General features: G+C 33.6%; 1 long non-coding RNA gene across 1 annotated transcript in view; it reads left to right on the forward strand.

The window, feature by feature from the left end:
• Nucleotides 1–22,964, forward strand: part of LOC148954137 (uncharacterized) — a 35,920-nt gene that overhangs the window by 10,979 nt on the left and 1,977 nt on the right. The window contains exon 2 of the long non-coding RNA XR_016141568.1: nt 21,253–21,286. This is a non-coding gene — a long non-coding RNA (uncharacterized LOC148954137). The remainder of the gene's footprint in view (nt 1–21,252; nt 21,287–22,964) is intronic.

Genomic DNA, 22,964 nt, shown 5'->3' on the forward strand with positions numbered 1-22,964 from the left:
CAACTATGGCTAGAGTAATTGTCCCCTAGACTGGCGTTAGACCTTGTTTGCAATTCATTACAGGTTAAATTTGCTTTCTTTGATTTTAATGGAAGGGTGAATAGTTATTTCAGGTTCTGCACAGACAAGCCATAAAACATGACCCGGAGGGTTTGTTTGGTAACTTAGCAGGGATAATAACCTTTAACTAGAAATAGTAAAAATAATACATGGTGTCTAGGCACACGAAAAAACAAGAACACTAAATTCACCTGACCCAGTCCTTGCAAAAAAAACATTCGGGTTTGCAAGAAACAAACTTGTACATTAAAATAAACTTTAAAACAAGAATTGCCAAAAATAAATGCAACTTTTTTCTTTTGAAAAAAAGAAGAAAAAAAGAAGTATTGTGTCGCATGCCGATCAGGTTTTTTTTTCAGGTTCATACATTTTTATTAACAAAAAAACAACTCAATGTGACAACAAGTCGCACTAAAGCAAGAAGATGCTTGAAAAAGCGACCGGTTGGATATCATGCATGCCAAATCATCAAACCAAATAAAATGAAAAAAGGGGATAACAATAATAATAACTGAAATTAATGATAAATATATAATGGCACAAAATATAAAAAAATAAAAATAAAACATCTACAAAAAAAAAAAAAAGCCTTCTCTCGAACCTTTAACACTACCAAATTCCTGAAAAGAAATTATTTTTAATACGGGTTTTAAGTTGCGGCACACTTTCAGCTTTACAAACAGAATCTGGGAACGAATTCCAAACTGACGGGCCCATGTGTCTGGTCACTTGACTCGCTCTCGTTGTGTTCCGTGGCTCAGATGCAAGACTATCTGCACTCCTAGTCAAATAATCGTGATAAAACGAATTAGGCTTAAAAATATTCATGAAAAAATCCGGTGCAAGACCATTCAGACACTGAAATACAAATACTCCAATTTGATAATCCCTTATTTCACCAACCTTTTAAATTTTAAACTTTCTAAAAAGGGATTCAGTGCTATCAATACCACGATCATACCTTCCAATCAACCTTATAGCATTATTCTGCAGAACTTGAACTCTTCTAAAATTGCAACTAAAATTACTCGCCCAAATCAAACAACCATAATTTATATAAGGCGCTACTAAGGAAAAATACAATAAAAGCAGAATTTTCAAAGGTAAAAAATTTTGGAAACGGTTCAGAACTGCAAGGCCTCGCGCCAGCTTGCATGCTATGATGTCGCCAGTGTTTTCTCCAACTCAAGTTTCGATCCAAGATGAATCCCAGATATCGGATCTCTTCGACTTGTGAGAGCGGTAGGCCATTGTATAGAAGGACACCAGGGAGAATGGGAGCAGGACCAGTCCTCGTAAACATCATAAAATTAGTTTTGATGCATTGACGCTAAGTAGGCTAGCACAAACAAATTCATGTAGGCCATCCAGCGCCTTATTAGCCTTGAACAAGAGCTCTTGCAGCGACTTTGCTGCAATCACTAAAGCCGTGTCGTCAACAAAAGAAGTAACTGAAGCTCCGTGAATGTAGAATCTTATTGTGTCTACGAATATCAGTTACAAAAGAGGACCAAGAACTGAGCCCTTTGGAACACCGCACTTTATGGGAAACGGCTGAGAAGATTTGTTACTCAAAGTCACTCGTAGCTTCCTTTCACTTAAATACGATTCAAACCAATTTAAAACACTACCCTTTATGCCTAAATAACATAGCCTTTCCAATAAAATCTTAAAATCAACAGTGTCGAAAGCCTTTCTAAAATCAATAAAAACGCCCATGCACTGCTCACCATTCTCAAGTGCTGAGTTAATATTTTCCAGAAGATGCTGGACTGCCTGCGTCGTCGAATGTCCTTTCCGGAAGCCAAATTGAACATCGTGTAAAACACCAATTTTCATCAGATACTCGTAAAGCCGGTGAAGAACAATCTTTTCATAAATTTTTTAATAAATCGGGAGAATTGATATTGGTCTCCAATTAGATATGTCAGTTTTGACTCCGCCTTTGTGCAACGGTACAACTTTAGCTATTTTAAGCGCACTCGGAAACATCTCCTTTTCCATAGAAATATTGATAAGGTATACGAGGACAGGAAGCAAATAAACCAGAACCGACTTGAGCGTTCTAAGGTTCATTCCATCAACTCCTGCACTGTTTGACTTAATCGTGCTAACAATTTTGCGTACCTCCTCTTCAGTACAAGGCTGGAAATTCATTTCGAAACCTCTTCCTCGCTCATCCACAAAACTGCTTGATTCGAAAACATGGGAGTTCCTTGCTTCTTCTTGAATCTTGCAGCCAATTTCAGAGAAATATTGTCCAAATGCGTTGCAGATTTCCTCAGTTTTTTTCCAAGGTCCTATTATTTAGCACAAATTTTGGCTCCGACGGCTTCATAGGACCTTTTAGAAGATCATTCACAACTTGCCATGTTGCTTTGGGGTTACCTTTACTTTCTTCAAATACATTTGTAAAATATGCCTTCTTTTTTTCCTTCTTAGGGCATTTGCCCTATTCCTTAGCTCTTTATACATCACATGGAAATCATTATTCTGCGGATGATTCAGATGCTCCTCACACGCCTGATTTCTCATATTAAACAGATTCAGCAGCTCATCATCACACCATGGTTTTCTCGGTTTATTCTTTCTGGAGTTTGTTTCTTTAAGCGGACACGTGCTATCATAAATATTCGACACTATTTGGTTAAACTTTTCAAATGCTTCCGACAGATGATCTTCATTCAGTACTGTTTCCCACTTAATAACACTAACTGGCTTCAGTTCACGCATTGGTATTTTATTCTTTCTGTTATTTTTCTTCACTTCAGAATTCAAATGCAATACAACCGGAAGATGGTCGGAGGCTGGGCTTATAACAACAGAGCAGTACGCTTTACTTAGTATCGCCGAAGACACAAACACATTATCGATGAGCGTTTCCGAATGATCGGTGATTCTCGTTGGAATGCTCACGGTCGGGTATAAATCATTTAACATCATCAGGCTCAAATAATCCAAATTTGGCCCCCGCATATTTAACAAATCAACATTAAAGTTTCCCATACATATAAACTCTTGACTAGATCTATTTACCTTTGCAGCAAGACATTGAAATCCTTCACCAAACTCTTCAAATGATGCACTTGGTGGCTTATATACAACAGTAAAAATACAAGTTCGATTTTCAAACTGAATTTCTATACTAAGGGTTTCTATCTTACCCTCCTTCCAAATGTCCAAATCCTTTCTAATTTTCCAATTCAAATCCTGTCGGACAATAAAAGCCAAGCCTCCACGTCCCATTGACGAGCGACTTTGAGCGATCAGTTCATAGCCTGGAAAGTCAAAGGACGAGAAAAGGGTTTCTTGTCCTAAAAATGTTTCGCATAATGCCATTGTATGTAAATTATTAGATCGGGAAATAAAATCAAAAATCTCATGGTAAGAAGACGTTAAATGACAATTCCATGTACATGCATGAAATCTAGACCGGCCTAACTCCTCCAAAGTTGATAACTGGCGATAGTTACTATCAAGAGATGGACGAAAACTAATTTGCGACCCATCATTTCCAATATCCGTCAACAAATAATCATCAACATTAAACGGATTATTTTGCAAATCACTCAATCTTCCACTTAAACTACTACTCATATCAACGTACGCAAAAAAGAATCCTATAATTCATCTCTTTTCCGCGCTCAAACGGGGCGATATTTATACTCATAAGAAATCAAAAAATAAACAACAAAATAAAAATATAAATAAAGAGCAATATAGAACATCTTAACGAGATAAACACTACCAAACTACTCATAAACAACAAACTAAACGCAATCTGAAAGCGAGTTAATTCGACGAGCAGCTCGCTCACCCGGAAGCATTGCGAGAACCTGGCCACAATCTGACCATACATTTTTCACGCCAAACTTGTCTCTCGCGGCACTCAGGATATCGCGACGGCGCTTGGTTAGAGACTCAGACAAAAAGATTTTCGAACCAGTCAATTTTGATTTACTCGCAAACACTTTACGGGCCGTCTCACAGGTAGAAAATCTCACAAACACTGGTGCAACTTTATCGTTTGTCGACCCTGGATTATTCAATTTTGACCTGTAAACCATAGCAAAATCACAATCAGAGATACCGGAAAGCCCCAGCTTTTGCGAGGCTATATTCAGAATGGTCGACTTCAAGTCAACACCCCCCTGCTGTTTAATACCGTGAAAAATTACAGTTCCAAGCTGTTTTTCTTGCTCATAATCATCAATTTTCACTTCTAATTTTGCAATTCGGTTTTCTAAATTTTCAATCAGTCCTTTGATATTCTTTACTTATGCAAACAATTGCTCAAGCTTCGGATTAAACTCAAGCGAAACTGACGAGTATATTTCACTCACGATAGCCTCAACAGAAGTTTTCAGAGTTCGGTCCTTTCCGCATTTATCTTGAACTTGCTTAGTAATCGCGCTCATCAATGATTATTTTGTGTTAGCGATATCTTCCTCAGTTGCGACTATTTTAGCTAGCAAATCCGCGGTAGATGGTTCAGAAGAAACTGCTTTCAGCGACTCGAAAGTTTTGGAAGCCGTCTTATGAATGTCCGGGTTTTGTTTAACCTCTTTAAACGCACTTCCAACATTTTTATCAGTTTTTGTAGATGCTTCGCGGTAATTGTCCTCAAACGAGATGAGACTATTCTCCGTTAGGCGCGACTCCGTGTGATCTCCATACGCAAAAACTAAGTAGTTGAAGATTCCTTTTTTATCCTTTGAAACTTGGATAATTCTTACGGGCCGCAGCGGGAATCTTTTGAAATTCGCTAACGCAAGCTGGAACTGTTGGAACTTTGACATTTCTTCGCTACTACGAGAAAAACCAAAAAAGAGAAAAAAAAATCAACTTATCTTTCAGTGGGCAGGCCCACGACAGCAGTGGCAATCAGCAATTGACGGCTGGTCCGGTGGTCCGCGGAACCTGCTTTGTTATTCACCACCGTACTCTGGCATCCTTAATCAGCTAATCCAAAGTAATTCGAACGCCACGCAAATAATAGGACGATCCGTTATTACTACCGTAATATTAAATCCAAACAAAGCAATTAGTCCATATCAATAAGTCTACTTTAGATTATAATCCGTAGCAGAGTATTGTCAAACTTCTGTAATCCTCAAGGTCACTGAATTAGACAGTGTTGCTTGCAATACCAAGGACAGTGTGTCTTGCAAAATTGGGAAATTCGGAAATTCTGTTTTTGATGAAAAAGACCTGAGCATTCAGTTATACAGTTTTTGGTAGTAGTGGGCGCCAAACTAAAAAGAAGAGAAACGTGGATGAAAAATCTCCAAATAATAAGCTAACGAACTCCTTCATGTGCTAACATGTGCTAACGAACTCCTTCAGAAAGTGCAGCTTTCCTTAGAAGATGCAATTCTTTTTGAGAATCATGAATTTTTTTCTGAATTTGATTTAATATCTGAATATTTACCCCCCCCCCCCAAAAAAAAAAATTTGCCAAACTTAACCAATTAGTTTTGCTTGCTTATTTTTACGCTTCGTTGTGGCAATGCTGACGAAACTTTTGATCTTAAAAAAGCAATCTTTTCCTTGAAAAATAAAGAGCGCCTTTGAAACTTGAAACGAGACAAAATTTTCAAAGGTTCGGTTTATACATATTAAATGTCACCCCTAAAACAAGCAGGAATCGCTATAAATGAAATGCAACCTAGAGCGAATTGAAATTAGAATGAACAGTTTTGCATTTTCTTCACACCCGAAAAGAATTGTGACAAATATATTATATCCTTGTATTTTACCGGGATAGGAACCTCCTAGTCTCATGGAGGGCTTAAATGTCACTTGTGCTTTACAGAAAACTTGAATGTATTAAACTGAAAATATAATTTTTGCCATTTGGTTTTGCAAACATATAAAGGAGGGCTGTAAAAGAAAGAAGAATTATTGGGGGCAATTTATTACAAATTAGTCTATTTGAACTAAATTCTTTGTTATAAACATACTATTATAGAAAATAATTCCTGTGTACCCATGCATATTTAATTTCTTTTATGTTGCTATAATGGAAAAAGAAAAGTTTTATAAAACATATTTTGCCTTTATTCGTTTCTAGGGTTCATTTTCTCTTTCATAGTAATTTGTTTATTGCTTTGGGCTTCACATCCTATGTAAGCTATTTACTTCTCGCTTTAGCTTTCAATTAATAAAAAGAAGTTTTTTCAAATGAAATTTAAGATAAACTCTAGAAATTGTCATGAGTAGAAAATATCCTATTTATGAGGAGGCTGCTGCCACTAGGATCCTTTGCTCTTTAGGTTTAAGTTTTACCATATTATATATCTAATATAACTATACCCTCATTGAAGCATGAGCAAAACTGTAAAGCAAAAATCAAGGGGCTTATGGGGCGAGCAACCCATCCCCACACTTGGGATAAACTCCGTTAAGTTTTAGCGTCGCTCTCTGCTTACATTTGAAAAGTTTTGGTTTTGGACAAGTCTTAGTATCATTTTCAAGGCTCGTTCAATTATGAATGGGCCATCACCCCCTTCTCAACCCCTGCACTTTGCGTCAAAGTTTGATTTTTTCACTAGCATACATCTAAAACAGAAATCGCTCCTGAAAAAGTGCACCCCTCAATTTTACTTGGAGGGTGGTCTCAATTGCTAAAAATAACGGTTTTTCACATCATAATTTCGACATAATTCAACAGACTATGCATGCTTATTATACCCTAATTAAAGTATAATCTAAACTGTACTGTAAAAGATCAAGGGGCTTAGGGCGCCAGAGCCCTACCCCATACATGGGCATTTTAAGTTTTACTGTCGCTCTTTACTTTCATTACAAAATAAAAACTTGTTCTTTGGTCCAGTTGTAATATCATCTTCAGGGCTATCTTAATTATGAGGGGCTGTCATCCCCTTGTCAATCCTGTACTTTGCGTTGAAGTTTAATTTGTTTCTCTAAATTCCTTCTAAAATGAAAACTACTCCAGAAAAAAGTGTGTCCCTTATTTTTTGTGGGAGGGGGGTGGTATGAATTGCTAAAAAAATCATGATTTTCCCCATCTTAATATGGCTCTTTGGACACTCCAATGAGCCACATCACAGCTCATTGGACAGATTTCGATTAGTTTGATTATCATCATTATTATTGTCATTATTGGTGGACTTTTTGTGACTGATTCTCCTTAATTTCAATTAATGTCTTATTAAATTTTCTATCTTTTGATCGTTCAGGGGGTAAAATTGTGATTCGTGTTTCTTATGTTCTTTTGTGTTTCTTTGATGTTCCGTATCATGACTTAGATTTGAATAGTATCTTAATAGCAAACCTTTGAAGATATATTTAATGCATAGGAGTCTCTTCGGAATACTGTTAGTCAGGGCTTAGTAACGTCTAAGAATTATATGGTCGCTGTTACGCCTAAAGGCCTTATCTGACATTTTAACATTCATGAGGTAATTGCCAGAAACTGTTTGCTAAGGCGTTCAAAAGGAGGATCAGTAGGGTAATGCAGATAAGGAGGATCGAAGTGTGATTGAACTTACATTGGTTTGATTCTCCCTTTGAATGCAACTCAGCAAAATGTTTTTAGTAACTATTTCAGATGCTTAAAAATGTCAGATACGACCTTTCAGAGTCAACGCTTTTGCGTTGCCTATAGTAAAAAGCCATAAGGCTTCAATATTTTAGTATTTTTTTTTTTCCCAGAGGAACTTCATATAGAAGGGGTGATTTTATAAACTTGGAAGGGGTTTCATTCGATTGGAAAGTAAAAGCTCTAGTGCCCTTTTTAAGAGTCAAAAGTGATTGAAGTGCAACCAGTCCCCCGCGCCCTTTTCTCCCAAGGGTGTCCGATCAAAATTTTGAGATAGCCATTTTGTTCAAAATAGTCCGAATTCAAATAGCTATAACTCAGGGGTTGACAAACCCCTCACAGTCCCCGGGGTAAGGGTTGCACCTTATACAAGTTGCCTATTGTTAATAAATAAGGTTTTTATGGAAGGGGTGGTCGTATAAGCTTTGGAGGGGCCTCATTAGATTGGAAATTGGAAGTTCTAGTTTCTGTTTTTGGTCTAATAACTATGCCTTTAGGGTTGACACACCTCCCCCAACCTTTGGTCAAGTGCTATAAGTTATGCAAATTGCCCATTGCTAACATATAAGGATATTTATTAGAAAAGAGAGCATGTTTGGTCCAGGGTCTTCAAAAAGACCTAGGGTACTAAAGTGAAACTTAAAGGAAATGTTGAGAGGGATGCCGATTACAATCAAAACACTCAATGTGCTAGCTAGTTTTTGAAAAGGGAATATCAGCAATATCTAAAGAACGACTGAGGGTATTAAGATGAAAATTTCAAGGTATGTTGTGGAGATGTTGAAAAAAGAATTTTGGGCAGCCCCCCCCCTCCTTTCTAATTTAAGGGGCTCTTTCTGCTTAACACTGATCGAAATTTTGGAATTGTCGTTTTGTTCGAACTAGTTGAAAGGATATGCATTATTTGCGCTTTACTGAAAACGAATTATATTTCGAATATTTTCTTATGTACTTACAATATTGAAAAAAAAAATTAAAGTGAAATAAAATCTTGAGCTGATTAATTTTCCGCCATCAATTTCATTATGTATAAAATATTAAGTTTCATTTCAATATTTGTCCCCAAGAACTGTTCAAGACCCATATAGTTTTCAATAAAACGCAAATGGCGCAGTAGACATTAGACTTTTACAGTTAGGGAAAGCGGCAGTAGCCAAACTCTTGATTGTAGTAATTTTGGTTGTTTTAAGTTTGATTTGAATATTCAATTTAAATATTACTTGGTTGAAGATTTATTTATTCATTTATATTTGTACCTGTTGTATGTTTGTTTGATATTCCGCTTTATTTAATCTCTGTTCGTTTGGGTTTCATTTATTCTTTAATAGTAATTTCTGGTCATTTTGATTTGAATTATTATAAGAATGTATTTCTGCTGATCTGAGTTTAATATGGCTCTTTCTTTTTCTTTGAAAAACATCTTTTTCGGAGTTTTTTTTTTTATCAATTTTTTTAACAGCTAGGATATGTGAACTGTAATGGAAAACAAACTGCAGCCGTGGCTGGAATTTTGTCCCTTAGACTTGTGAGGCACTTGTTTGCAGTTCATTCTAGTCAAATTTGTTTTATTTGTTTGTATAGAGAAATAGTGCTGTCAGATTACGTTAAGACATGTTAAATAAATGACCACATGAGGGTTTGAACAGTAACTTAGTAGGGACAATGGAGTGCAAGTATGGAAATGGTTCCCAATTTTTTTGTTTTAGGTCTACCTTAGTAATTTGGATCTGTATGGGCAGTTTGTTTTTTCTTTTCTTATTAGCTCTCAAATTCCCCTTGGAATAATAGATTACATACTTTCTTTTTTTAAGGAGGGGGGATAGAGTTACAAAACACTAATTGCAAAAGATGTAATGATATTGGTGGAAGGGTGTGGCAAATCCACAGTATGTATGTCAGTAGGGTAAGAGGTACCATTTCTCCCAGACGTATAGCAATCTCCATGTTTTTTGCGGAGACACATAGCAAATACCATGTTATTCTAACAGACATAGGAAATATCATGTTATTCTACGACTTTATGTTCCTTCCGGTTTTTCTGGTAGGTAATTCTATTCTAGAGGTCATTACATCTTTGCTAAGAGATTTGTTTTCTGGTAGGTATAATCTGGTTTGGTAGGTACTATCTGGTTAGGTGGGTATAATCACATTGCCTATTCAAAGGTAACGTTTAATTTAAACTGTATCAATAATTTTATTCCAGTTTATATAAAAACCACTATTGTCTATAACTTAATTTACGTTGGTTAAACTTCCGATGGTTAAAAAAGCGTAACAGGTAATTAAAGTATGAGGAATGGGATGCAATAATTAGAATGATTTTAAGTTGAAAAATTGTGACGTAAAAATAACTCAGTTATTTGCTTGCGTGTATAGGAATTCCCATGTTATTTGCTTGCTTGTATTTTGTGTTAAAATAAGTAGTTTTTGTATATTTTAAAAGAGCTTTAAGGGTTTTGAGAGACTCAGTTGCCTTATTCCGTGTGGTTTTACTTTACTTGGTGGTCATTAAAAAAGAAATTTTTGTGTTAAATAAGTAGTTTTTGTATCTTTTAAAAGAGCTTTAACGGGTTTGAGAGACTCAGTTGCCGGACTCCGTGTGGTTTTTCTTTACTTGGTGGTCATTAAAAACGAAATTTTTGTGTTAAATAAGTAGTTTTTGTATCTTTTAAAAGAGCTTTAAGGGGTTTGAGAGACTCAGTTGCCGGATTCCATGTGGTTTTTCTTTACTTGGTGGTCATTAAAAACGAAATTTTTGTGTTAAATAAGTAGTTTTTGTATCTTTTAAAAGAGCTTTACGGGGATTGAGAGACTCAGTTGCCGGATTCCGTGTGGTTTTTCTTTACTTGGTGGTCATTAAAAACGAAATTTTTGTGTTAAATCAGTAGTTTTTGTATATTTTAAAAGAGCTTTAATGGGATTGAGAGACTCAGTTGCCGGATTCCATGTGGTTTTCCTTTACTTGTTGGTCATTAAAAACGAAATTTTTGTGTTAAATCAGTAGTTTTTGTATCTTTTAAAAGAGCTTTACTGGGTTCGAGAGACTCAGTTGCATGATTCAGTGTAGTTCTTCTTTACTTATTGGTAATTAAAAACGAAATTTTTTTGTTAAATCAGAAGTTTTTGTATCTTTTAAAAGAGCTTTACAGGGTTTGAGAGACTCTGTTATAGGATTCCGGGTGGTTTTTTCTTTACTTGATGGCCATTAAAAAATAAATTTTTTGTGTTAAATCAGTAGTTTTTGTATATTTTAAAATATCTTTACGGGGATTGAGAGACTCAGTTGCCGGATTCCGTGTGGTTTTTCTTCACTTGGTGGTTATTATAAACGAAATTTTTGTGTTAAATAAGTAGTTTTTGTATCTTTTAAATGAGCTTTAATGGGTTTGAGAGACTCAGTTGCCGGATTCCGTGTGGTTTTCCTTTATTTGATGGCCATTAAAAACGAAATTTTTGTGTTAAATCAGTAGTTTTTGTATCTTTTAAAAAAGCTTTAAGGGGTTTGAGAGACTCAGTTGCCTAATTCCATGTGGTTTTCCTTTACTTAGTGGTCATTAAAAACTAAATTTTTGTGTTAAATAAGTAGTTTTTGTATCTTTTAAAAGAGCTTTAAAGGGATTGAGAGACTCAGTTGCCGGATTACATGTGGTTTTTATTTAATTGGTTGTAATTAAAAACGAAATTTTTGTGTTAAATAATTAGTTTTTGTATCTTTTAAAAGAGCTTTACGGGGATTGAGAGACTCAGTTGCCGGATTCCGTGTGGTTTTTCTTTACTTGGTTGTTATTAAAAAAGAAATTTTTGTGTTAAATAAGTAGTTTTTGTATCTTTTAAAAGAGCTTTACAGGGTTTGAGAGACTCAGTTGCCTTATTCCGTGTGGTTTTCCTTTACGTGATGATCATTAAAAACGAAATTTTTGTGTTAAATCAGTAGTTTTTGTATCTTTTAAAAGAGCTTCAAGAGGTTTGAGAGACTCAGTTGCCTGATTCCGTGTGGTTTTTCTTTACTTGGCGGTCATTTGTTGTATCTTTTAAAAGAGCTTTACGGGGTTTGAGAGACTCAGTTGCCTGATTCCGTGTGGTTTTTCTTTACTTCGTGGTCATTAAAAACGAAATTTTTGTGTTAAATAAGTAGTTTTTGTATCTTTTAAAAGAGCTTTAGGGGGATTGAGAGACTCAGTTGCCGGATTCCATGTGGTTTTTCTTTACTTGGTGGTCATTAAAAACGAAATTTTTGTGTTAAATCAGGAGTTTTTGTATATTTTAAAAGAGCTTTAAGGGGTTTGAGAGACTCAGTTGCCTGATTCCGTGTGGTTTTTCTTTACTTGGTGGTCATTTGTTGTATCTTTTAAAAGAGCTTTACAGAGTTTGAGAGACTCAGTTGCCTAATTCCGTGTGGTTTTCCTTTACGTGGTGGTCATTAAAAACGAAATTTTTGTGTTAAATCAGTAGTTTTTGTATCTTTTAAAAGAGCTTTAAGGGGTTTGAGATATTCAGTTTCCTGATTCCGTGGGTACTTTCTTTACTTGGTGGTCATTTTTTGTATCTTTTAAAAGAGCATTACAGAGTTTGAGAGACTCAGTTGCCTAATTCCGTGTGGTTTTTCCTTTAGTTGATGGTCATTAAAAACGAAATTTTTGTGATAAATAATTAGTTTTTGTATCTTTTAAAAGAGCTTTAAGGGGTTTGAGAGACTCAGTTGCCTGATTCCGTGTGGTTTTTCTTTACTTGGTGGTCATTTGTTGTATCTTTTAAAAGAGCTTTACAGGGTTTGAGAGACTCAGTTGCCTAATTCCGTGGGATTTTTCTTTACTTGATGGTCATTAAAAACTATATTTTTGTGTTAAATTAGTAGTTTTTGTATCTTTTAAAAGAGCTCTATGGGGTTTGAGAGACTCAGTTTCCTTATTCCTTGTGGTTTTTATTTACTTGGTGGCCATTAAAAACGAAATTGTTGTGTTAAATCAGTAGTTTTTGTATCTTTTAAAAGAGCTTTACGGGGATTGAGAGACTCAGTTTTACCTTGTCACAGTTACATTTTCTTGATTTTTCAAAGTTCATTTTGAATTTCTTTCGTTGAAATGCAAGAGTTGGAATATTTCAGTAGTGTTTGGTTGTGGTTTACCTTGTCACAGTTACATTTTCTTGATTTTTCAAAGTTCATTTTGAATTTCTTTCGCTGAAATGCAAGAGTTGGAATATTTCAGTAGTGTTTGGTTGTGGTTTACCTTGTCACAGTTACATTTTCTTGATTTTTCAAAGTTCATTTTGAATTTCTTTCGTTGAAATGCAAGAGTTGGAATATTTCAGTAGTGTTTGGTTGTGGTTTACCTTGTCACAGTTACATTTTCTTGATTTTTCAAAGTTCATTTTGAATTTCTTTCGCTGAAATGCAAGAGTTGGAATATTTCAGTAGTGTTTGGTTGTGGTTTACCTTGTCACAGTTACATTTTCTTGATTTTTCAAAGTTCATTTTGAATTTCTTTCGTTGAAATGCAAGAGTTGGAATATTTCAGTAGTGTTTGGTTGTGGTTTACCTTGTCACAGTTACATTTTCTTGATTTTTCAAAGTTCATTTTGAATTTCTTTCGCTGAAATGCAAGAGTTGGAATATTTCAGTAGTGTTTGGTTGTGGTTTACCTTGTCACAGTTACATTTTCTTGATTTTTCAAAGTTCATTTTGAATTTCTTTCGTTGAAATGCAAGAGTTGGAATATTTCAGTAGTTTTTGGATGTGCTTTACCTTGTCAAAGTTACTTTATCTTGCTTTTTCAAAGTTCATTTTGAATTTATTTCGTGTAAATTAAAGATTTGGAATATTTCAGTTTTGGTGTGTTATGGTTTACGTATTCTATGTTACAGGGTCTAGTGTTTTAATAGTCCTTGATTTTTTCTGTCGGTTTATTTAAAGAATTTGAGTATTTCAGTAGTGTTTGGTTGTGGTTTACCTTGTCACAGTTACATTTTCTTGATTTTTCAAAGTTCATTTTGAATTTCTTTCGTTGAAATGCAAGAGTTGGAATATTTCAGTAGTGTTTGGTTGTGGTTTACCTTGTCACAGTTACAATTTCTTGATTTTTCAAAGTTCATTTTGAATTTCTTTCGTTGAAATGCAAGAGTTGGAATATTTCAGTAGTGTTTGGTTGTGGTTTACCTTGTCAAAGTTACAGTTTCTTGATTTTTCAAAGATCATTTGAATTTCTTTAGATGAAATCCAAGAGTTGGAATATTTCAGTAGTGTTTGGTTTTGGTTTACCTTGTCACAGTTACATTTTCTTTATTTTTCACATTTTATTAAGAAATTCTTTCGCGGATATTCAGGATTTGGAATATTTCAGTAGTGTTCTGATGTTGTTTACCATGTCACTGTTTAAGTGATTTGATTTTTAAAAGTTCATTTTGAATTCATTTCGTTGACATGCAAGTTGTGTAATATTTCTGTAGTGTTTGGATGGGGTTTACCTTGTCACAGTTAAATTTTCTTGATTTTTCGAAGTTCACTTGAATTTCTTTCGTTGAAATGCAAGAGTTAGAATATTTCAGTAGTGTTTGGTTATGGTTTACCATGTCAAAGTTACATTTTCTTGATTTTTCAAAGTTCATTTTGAATTTCTTTCATTGAAATGCAAGAGTTGGAATATTTCAGTAGTGTTTGGTTTTGGTTTACCTTGTCACAGTTACATTTTCTTGATTTTTCAAAGTTCATTTTGAATTTCTTTCGTTGAAATGCAAGAGTTGGAATATTTCAGTAGAGTATGGTTGTGGTTTACCTTGTCACAGTTACATTTACTTGATTTTTCAAAGTTCATTTTGTCTTTCTGTCGTTGAAATGCAAGAGTTGGAATATTTCAGTAGTGTTTGGTTGTGGTTTACCTTGTCACATTTACATTTTCTTGATTTTTCAAAGTTCATTTTGAATTTCTTTCGTTGAAATGCAAGAGTTGGAATATTTCAGCAGTGTTTTGTTTTGTTTTAAATGTTAAAATATTAATTTTCGTGTTATTTCTTAGTTAAGTTTGATTTTCTTTAGATGAATTGCAATAGTTTGAATACTTCAGTGTAACAGTTACATTTTCTTGATTTTTCAAAGTTCATTTTGAATTTCTTTCGTTGAAATGCAAGAGTTGGAATATTTCAGTAGTGTTTGGTTGTGGTTTACCTTGTCACAGTTACATTTTCTTGATTTTTCAAAGTTCATTTTGAATTTCTTTCGTTGAAATGCAAGAGTTGGAATATTTCAGTAGTGTTTGGTTATGGTTTACCTTGTCACAGTTACATTTTCTTGATTTTTCAAAGTTCATTTTGAATTTCTTTCGTTGAAATGCAAGAGTTGGAATATTTCAGTAGTGTTTGGTTGTGGTTTACCTTGTCACAGTTACATTTTCTTGATTTTTCAAAGTTCATTTTGAATTTCTTTCATTGAAATGCAAGAGTTGGAATATTTCAGTAGTGTTTGGTTGTGGTTTACCTTGTCACAGTTACATTTTCTTGATTTTTCAAAGTTCATTTTGAATTTCTTTCGTTGAAATGCAAGAGTTGGAATATTTCAGTAGTGTTTGGTTGTGGTTTACCTTGTCACAGTTACATTTTCTTGATTTTTCAAAGTTCATTTTGAATTTCTTTCGTTGAAATGCAAGAGTTGGAATATTTCAGTAGTGTTTGGTTGTGGTTTACCTTGTCACAGTTACATTTTCTTGATTTTTCAAAGTTCATTTTGAATTTCTTTCGTTGAAATGCAAGAGTTGGAATATTTCAGTAGTGTTTGGTTGTGGTTTACCTTGTCACAGTTACATTTTCTTGATTTTTCAAAGTTCATTTTGAATTTCTTTCGTTGAAATGCAAGAGTTGGAATATTTCAGTAGTGTTTGGTTGTGGTTTACCTTGTCACAGTTACATTTTCTTGATTTTTCAAAGTTCATTTTGAATTTCTTTCGTTGAAATGCAAGAGTTGGAATATTTCAGTAGTGTTTGGTTGTGGTTTACCTTGTCACAGTTACATTTTCTTGATTTTTCAAAGTTCATTTTGAATTTCTTTCGTTGAAATGCAAGAGTTGGAATATTTCAGTAGTGTTTGGTTGTGGTTTACCTTGTCACAGTTACATTTTCTTGATTTTTCAAAGTTCATTTTGAATTTCTTTCGTTGAAATGCAAGAGTTGGAATATTTCAGTAGTGTTTGCTTGTGGTTTACCTTGTCACAGTTACATTTTCTTAATTTTTCAAAGTTCATTTTGAATCATTCAAGAAACGTGATTAAACACGTTTTTAAACTACATGCTATTTGCATACCTTTCCTTGGCACCTTTCCAAACGAGCGGAGATTCCCCGCTGGGTCCTACACATTGCAAAAAAGTGAGCAATACGAAAACTCTACGTTTTTAACCAGACTGTTTTTTTAGAAAACACACACAAAATGATGGCAAACATACATAGAGACAAGACATGCCCAGACATAACACACGAAAAGAGTCATAGTAAGAGAGATATGCAAAAAGTTGGGTTGATCTAGGTTCACTTAGAGTGGCGCGCCACTTAAATGATTCAAAACAATTGATTCAAATCACGTTTCTTGAATGATTCAAAATGAACTTTGAAAAATCAAGAAAATGTAACTGTGACAAGGTAAACCACAAGCAAACACTACTGAAATATTCCAACTCTTGCATTTCAACGAAAGAAATTCAAAATGAACTTTGAAAAATCAAGAAAATGTAACTGTGACAAGGTAAACCACAACCAAACACTACTGAAATATTCCAACTCTTGCATTTCAACGAAAGAAATTCAAAATGAACTTTGAAAAATCAAGAAAATGTAACTGTGACAAGGTAAACCACAACCAAACACTACTGAAATATTCCAACTCTTGCATTTCAACGAAAGAAATTCAAAATGAACTTTGAAAAATCAAGAAAATGTAACTGTGACAAGGTAAACCACAACCAAACACTACTGAAATATTCCAACTCTTGCATTTCAACGAAAGAAATTCAAAATGAACTTTGAAAAATCAAGAAAATGTAACTGTGACAAGGTAAACCACAACCAAACACTACTGAAATATTCCAACTCTTGCATTTCAACGAAAGAAATTCAAAATGAACTTTGAAAAATCAAGAAAATGTAACTGTGACAAGGTAAACCACAACCAAACACTACTGAAATATTCCAACTCTTGCATTTCAACGAAAGAAATTCAAAATGAACTTTGAAAAATCAAGAAAATGTAACTGTGACAAGGTAAACCACAACCAAACACTACTGAAATATTCCAACTCTTGCATTTCAACGAAAGAAATTCAAAATGAACTTTGAAAAATCAAGAAAATGTAATTGTGACAAGGTAAACCGCAACCACACATTTGTGAAATTTTTCAACTCCTGCATTTCAATGAAAGAAATTCAAAATGAACGTTGAACAATCAAGAAAATGTAACTGTGACAAGGTAAATCACGGCGAAACACTACTGAAATATTCCAACTCATGCATTTCAACGAAAGAAATTCAAAATGAACTTTGAAAAATCAAGAAAATGTAACTGTGACAAGTTATAACAAAACGAAAATATCATTAAATATTCCAAATCGTGGATTTCAACTAAAGAAATTCAAAATTAGAATTGAAAAATCAAGAAAATGAAACTGTGTCATGGTAAACCAAAACCAAACACTACTGAAATAGTCCAAATCTTGCATTTCAATGAAAGAAATTCAAAATGAACTTTGAAAAATCAAGAAAATGTAACTGTGACACTGAAATATTCCAACTCTTGCATTTCAGCGAAAGAAATTAAAAATGAACTTTGAAAAATCAAGAAAATGTAACTGTGACAAGTTAAACCACAATAAAACAGTACTGAAATATTCCAACTCTTGCATTTCAATGAAAGAAATTCAAAATGAACTTTGAAAAATCAAGAAAATGTAACTGTGACAAGGTAAACCATAACCAAACACTACTGAAATATTCAAACTCTTTCATTTGAATGAAAGAAATTCAAACTGAACTTTGAAAAATCATTAAAATTTAACTGTTACATGCTAACCCACAACCAAACACTACTGAAATAGTCCAACTCTTGCATTTCATCGACAGAAATACAAATGAGCATTGAAAAATCACGAAAATGTCACTTTGACAAGGTAAACAACAACCAAACACAACTCAAAAATAAAAACTCTTCCATAGAAATGAAACACCAAAAATATGAACAATGAAAAATAATTAAGATGTAACTGTGACATGGGAAACCAAAACCAAACACTACTGAAATATTCCAACTCTTACATTTCAACGAAAGAAATTCAAGTGAACTTCGAAAAATCAAGAAAATGTAACTGTGACAAGGTAAACCACAACGAAACACAACTGAAATAGTCCAACTCTTGCAATACAATGAAAGAAAATCAAAATGAACGTTGAAAAATCAAGAAAATGTAACTGTGACAAGGTAAACCACAACCAAACACTACTGAAATATTCCAACTCTTGCATTTCAACGAAAGAAATTCAAAATGAACTTTGAAAAATCAAGAAAATGTAACTGTGACAAGGTAAACCATACACACACACTCCTGCAAAATTCCACCTCGTGCATCTCAACGAAAGAAATTAAAAATGAACTTTTAAAAATCATTAACAATGAACTGTGACAATTTAATACCCAACCATCCACTACAGAAATATTCCAAATCTTGCATTTCAACGAATGAAATTCAAAATGGACTGTGTGAAATCAAGAAAAAGTAACTTTGTTATGGGCGATCACACCAAAACACCACTGAAATATTCCGACTCTTGCATCTCAACGAAAGAAATTCAAAATGAACTTTGAAAAATCAATAATCTGTATCTGTTAATATGTAAACCAATAAAACCAACGAATTTAAGAGTAAAAAAAAATAAATAAATATTTTTTATAAATATATTTAAATATTTATAAAAATATAAAGTATCTGATACTATGTTATAACCACACCAACTCTTCTTACCTCTTAAAACTCTTTAATTTCAGCGAAAGAAATTCACAATGAACTTTGAAAAATTATGAACATGTAACTGTGACATGGTAAACCACAACCAAACACCACTGAAATATTCCAAATCTTGCATCTCAACGAAAGAAATTCAGAATGAACTTTGAAAAATCAAGAAAATGTAACTGTGACATGTTAAAACACACCCAAACACTACTGAAATATTCCAACTCTTGCATTTCAGCGAAAGAAATTCAAAATGAACTTTGAACAATCAAGAAAATGTAACTGTGACAAGGTAAATCACAATCAAACACTACTGAAATATTCCAACTCTTGCATTTCAACGAAAGAAATTCAAAATTAACTTTGAAAAATCAAAAAAATGTAACTGTGATGAGGTAAACAATAACAAAACACTATTGAAATGTTCCAACTCTTGTATTTCAACGAAAGAAATTCAAAATGAACTTTGAAAAATCAAGAAAATGTAACTGTGACAAGGTAAACCACAGACAAACACTACTGAAATATTCCAACTCTTGCATTTCAACGAAAGAAATTCAAAATGAACTTTGAAAAATCAAGAAAATGTAACTGTGACAAGGTAAAACTGAGTCTCTCAATCCCCGTAAAGCTCTTTTAAAAGATACAAAAACTACTTATTTAAAAAAAAAATTTCGTTTTTAATGACCACCAAGTAAAGAAAAACCACACGGAATTAGTCGACTTAGTCTCTCAAACCCCTTAAAGATATTTTAAATTATACAAAAAATCACCACCAAGGAAAGAAAAACCACACGGAATCAGGCAACTGAGTCTCTCAAACCCCTTAAAGCTCTTTTAAAAGACACAAAAACTACTTATTTAACACAAAAATTTCGCTTTTAATGACCACCAAGTAAAGGAAAACCAGACGGAATTATGCAACTGAGTCTCTCAAACCGCTTAAAGCTCTTTTAGAAGATTCAAAAACTACTTATTTTAAAACAAAATACAAGCAAGCAAATAACATTGGAATTCCTATACACGCAAGCAAATAACTGAGTTATTTTTACGTCACAATTTTTCAACTTAAAATCATTCTAATTATAGCATCCCATTCCTCATACTTTAATTACCTGTTACGCTTTCTTAACCATCGAAAGTTTAACCAACGTAAATTAAGTTATAGACAATACTGGTTTTTAGAAAAACTGGAATAAAATAATTGATACAGTTTAAATTGCACGCTACCTTTGAATAGGCAATGTGATTATACCCACCTAACCAGATTGTACCTACCAAACCAGATTATACCTACCAGAAAACAAATCTCTTAGCAAAGATGTAATGACCTCTAGAATAGAATTACCTACCAGAAAAACCGGAAGGAACATAAAGTCGTAGAATAACATGATATTTCCTATGTCTGTTAGAATAACATGGTATTTGCTATGTGTCTCCGCAAATAACATGGAGATTGCTATATGTCTCGTAGAAATGGTACCTCTTACCCTACTTATGTCTATCTGGATTGTGGATTACGAATTTCCACATTGATTATTCTATCCGTCCAGTTAATGTTTTGTATCCTTTTCAAGCAGTTTATATATTCTAAATTTAGTTTCTTTCCTGCTATTGTTAAAAAGAGGAAACTTTCAAAGGAAAAGAGAACTTTATCTGGTAAGAAAGAGCCAGGAGTAAATTTTAAAAAGTTTTAACACTTTGCTACAAGAATGGTGAAAATCAGCAGCATTTCAGTGTTTCATATTCTTAAAGGGAAATAAAAAGATGGTCTCATTATAATCCCATCTTATTTTATTGTCGTAGCCTACTGTGCTTCACGAAAAATGTTAAGCCTATGTTTCTTGAACTCTGTAAGATGTTTATACACAATTGAAACACATAATTGCGTATTTTTAACTGTTTTGAGCTCACTGCATAAAATTAGCAATCTAAAGATGCCTCTCTTTTTGTTCTAACATGTCTCCTATTGGAGAGCCGCTATCCTTAACCTTTAGCAAATTTTATATGTATCAGAATTGAAATTTGTTTAACTTTAAAGCAAGATGAAACGTAAAAATGGTGGAACTAACAGAAAAAATCTCTAAATTTGTCCAAGAAAATGAATTTATTTACACTGAAAGCAAAATTGACACAAAAATACCGTTAAAATCAAAAATACATGGGATTCTTTTTATTGAAGCATAGGCAGAGAAACGAATGTTTGTTACGAACGTATGTTCGTAACGTGTTGTTACAAACGTATGTTAGGAACGAACGTGTCACAAAAATTTTAGTAGTTATTTTTTCCATTTGCCCTGTTCAGGTGTCAAATTCTAATTCCATTTGCTGTGTTCCCAAATCGGAACTATTACTATCTGTCTTGCTGTAGGTATTTAGATCGACCTTCAAATGGAGAAAAGAATGTTTTTAAAGGAAGAAAAGGTTTTTTACGGAGATTTTGCTTATGCCCTTCTGAAGGGAAAGTAATTCGGTCTGAAAGTTTAGCTATGTAAAACCGTAAGCGTAAGAATTCTTACGTTTTGGTCTGAAAGCTCCACTATACTTCACTTAAATGATAGATATCTATAACGTGCGAAACGTTTTGTGAACATGTCATATTAATAATGGTTAAATTATTAATGTTTTTTTTTCTTTTCTTGTTTAGTTTTCAATTGGCACCCTTATGGATGATTTTCTTGGTAAGTTAATGTCATCTGTATCCTTAATCCTGTAATTTCTTTCAGTATATTTGAAGGGTTAAGATTAAGACACTATATTTTGTGACAAAACATGACGTTTTTTGGTGGAGATCCATATTTTTCACAAGAGTTACGAGGATTTCCTTGGTATTTCAGTTTTATGGTATTCATAAGGTCGTAATTTCTAAAAATCCACGTTAACGGACAGTGTTACCTAAATAACGTGTATAATAATGCAACAAAACCTTTTTTCAGGGGAGGGGGTCCAATTGTTTGTATAAGGAACTCTGCAAATGTTTGATACGCTATGTAATGTGGATTTACTATGGACACTAAAGCTATTTATCCTCAAGTTTTTTTGTTCTAGTAAAATGCAGACAAAAAGAAGCAGCTATACAAAAACAGTGGATGCTTATTGCTGAGAATTTAAATTGACTTAAAAGATAATAACCTGGATGTTCTGCTAGATTTGAGCTATTCACTAACCAAATTGATAAGCACCTTTTTAATTATTACATTTCGATGTAAAAGCATTTTTTTTTAAAAGGGCACTTGCTTAGGACTTCTTTGAAGACAGAACAGCAGTAGTGTAGACAGGGTAGTGGGGGTAATACTTGCTGTAACAGTCAAGCTAGGAAAACAGAAGTCAAAAGTATATATAAAAGAAATTAGAGGATTGATATCTGATGATGCATTACATTCCCGCCCAAGCCTCCCCTTAGAGCCAAAGATTCCAAGTCATAAGAAGTAAATATTTAATGTTGGTTAGAACTATCCATGGCTGCTTTACCCTATATGCAGAGAGATTTTATAATGCAATCTATTGTATTTATTGGTTTTCAAAGAAGATGCTTTTATTGGCTTTAAGAAGATGCTATCCAAGTTTAAATGTCTGGTTCCCGAAATTAGTAGTTGTTACCCTTACCAAAGGCCTGATTTTATTCATAACCCATTTGACCAACTCTTCACTTGTATGTTAATAATGAGATTTGACATGTTGAGTGGGAGTACTCCACTGTGAAAAAAAGAATATGCCTTTGAATATTAGTTATATTTTCAAGCTTTTGATGAATTTACTATTTGAAAGCACTTAAACACATTTTCTCTACGAGAACAAAAAAGAAACTGAAAAAAGCAAATATTTTTAATTTCACCGTGGATAGTGGTGTAGAAAACTCGCAACAAAAGTTTATATTTATGTTACCCAGATGTGTTGAGAGGTTTTGAGAGGGTTAAGGGTTTTAAGGGTTTTGAGAAAGGAGGTTATTGGAGTGGATGAGGGGGATGAGCCTTGGGTGGAAAAATTGTTGGGGAATGGGTGCTTTATGAGCTCTAAGAATCTGGATCGATTTGTTCGTGTTGGTATAACCCCTCACGAGGGTGTTATGTTATGACTTGGTTTGTTTGTTTTTATTAGTGTTTTTGAATGGTTTTTCTCGCTTTAATCGTTTTGATAAAAAGTTTAAATTGAATCTTTTAATTGTTTTTAGGTGTTGTTCTCTTTCTTTGCGGTCAGGGCCCAGTTTTTTTTTTTTTTTCAAATATACTATACTATTCTATCGCAGTTCAATATTTGAACTTTAAGATTGTGCTTGGCATATTGTTGCTGCTGTGCTGAGCGTAAAATAACTATATTGAATTTTTTTTTAATTTGATGAGTTAATATTTCAATGAAGTT

Source organism: Artemia sp. Qi Xiang Cuo, chromosome 3, assembly GCF_049724085.1.
Source record: "Artemia sp. Qi Xiang Cuo chromosome 3, ASM4972408v1, whole genome shotgun sequence".
Taxonomy (NCBI): domain Eukaryota; kingdom Metazoa; phylum Arthropoda; class Branchiopoda; order Anostraca; family Artemiidae; genus Artemia; species Artemia sp. Qi Xiang Cuo.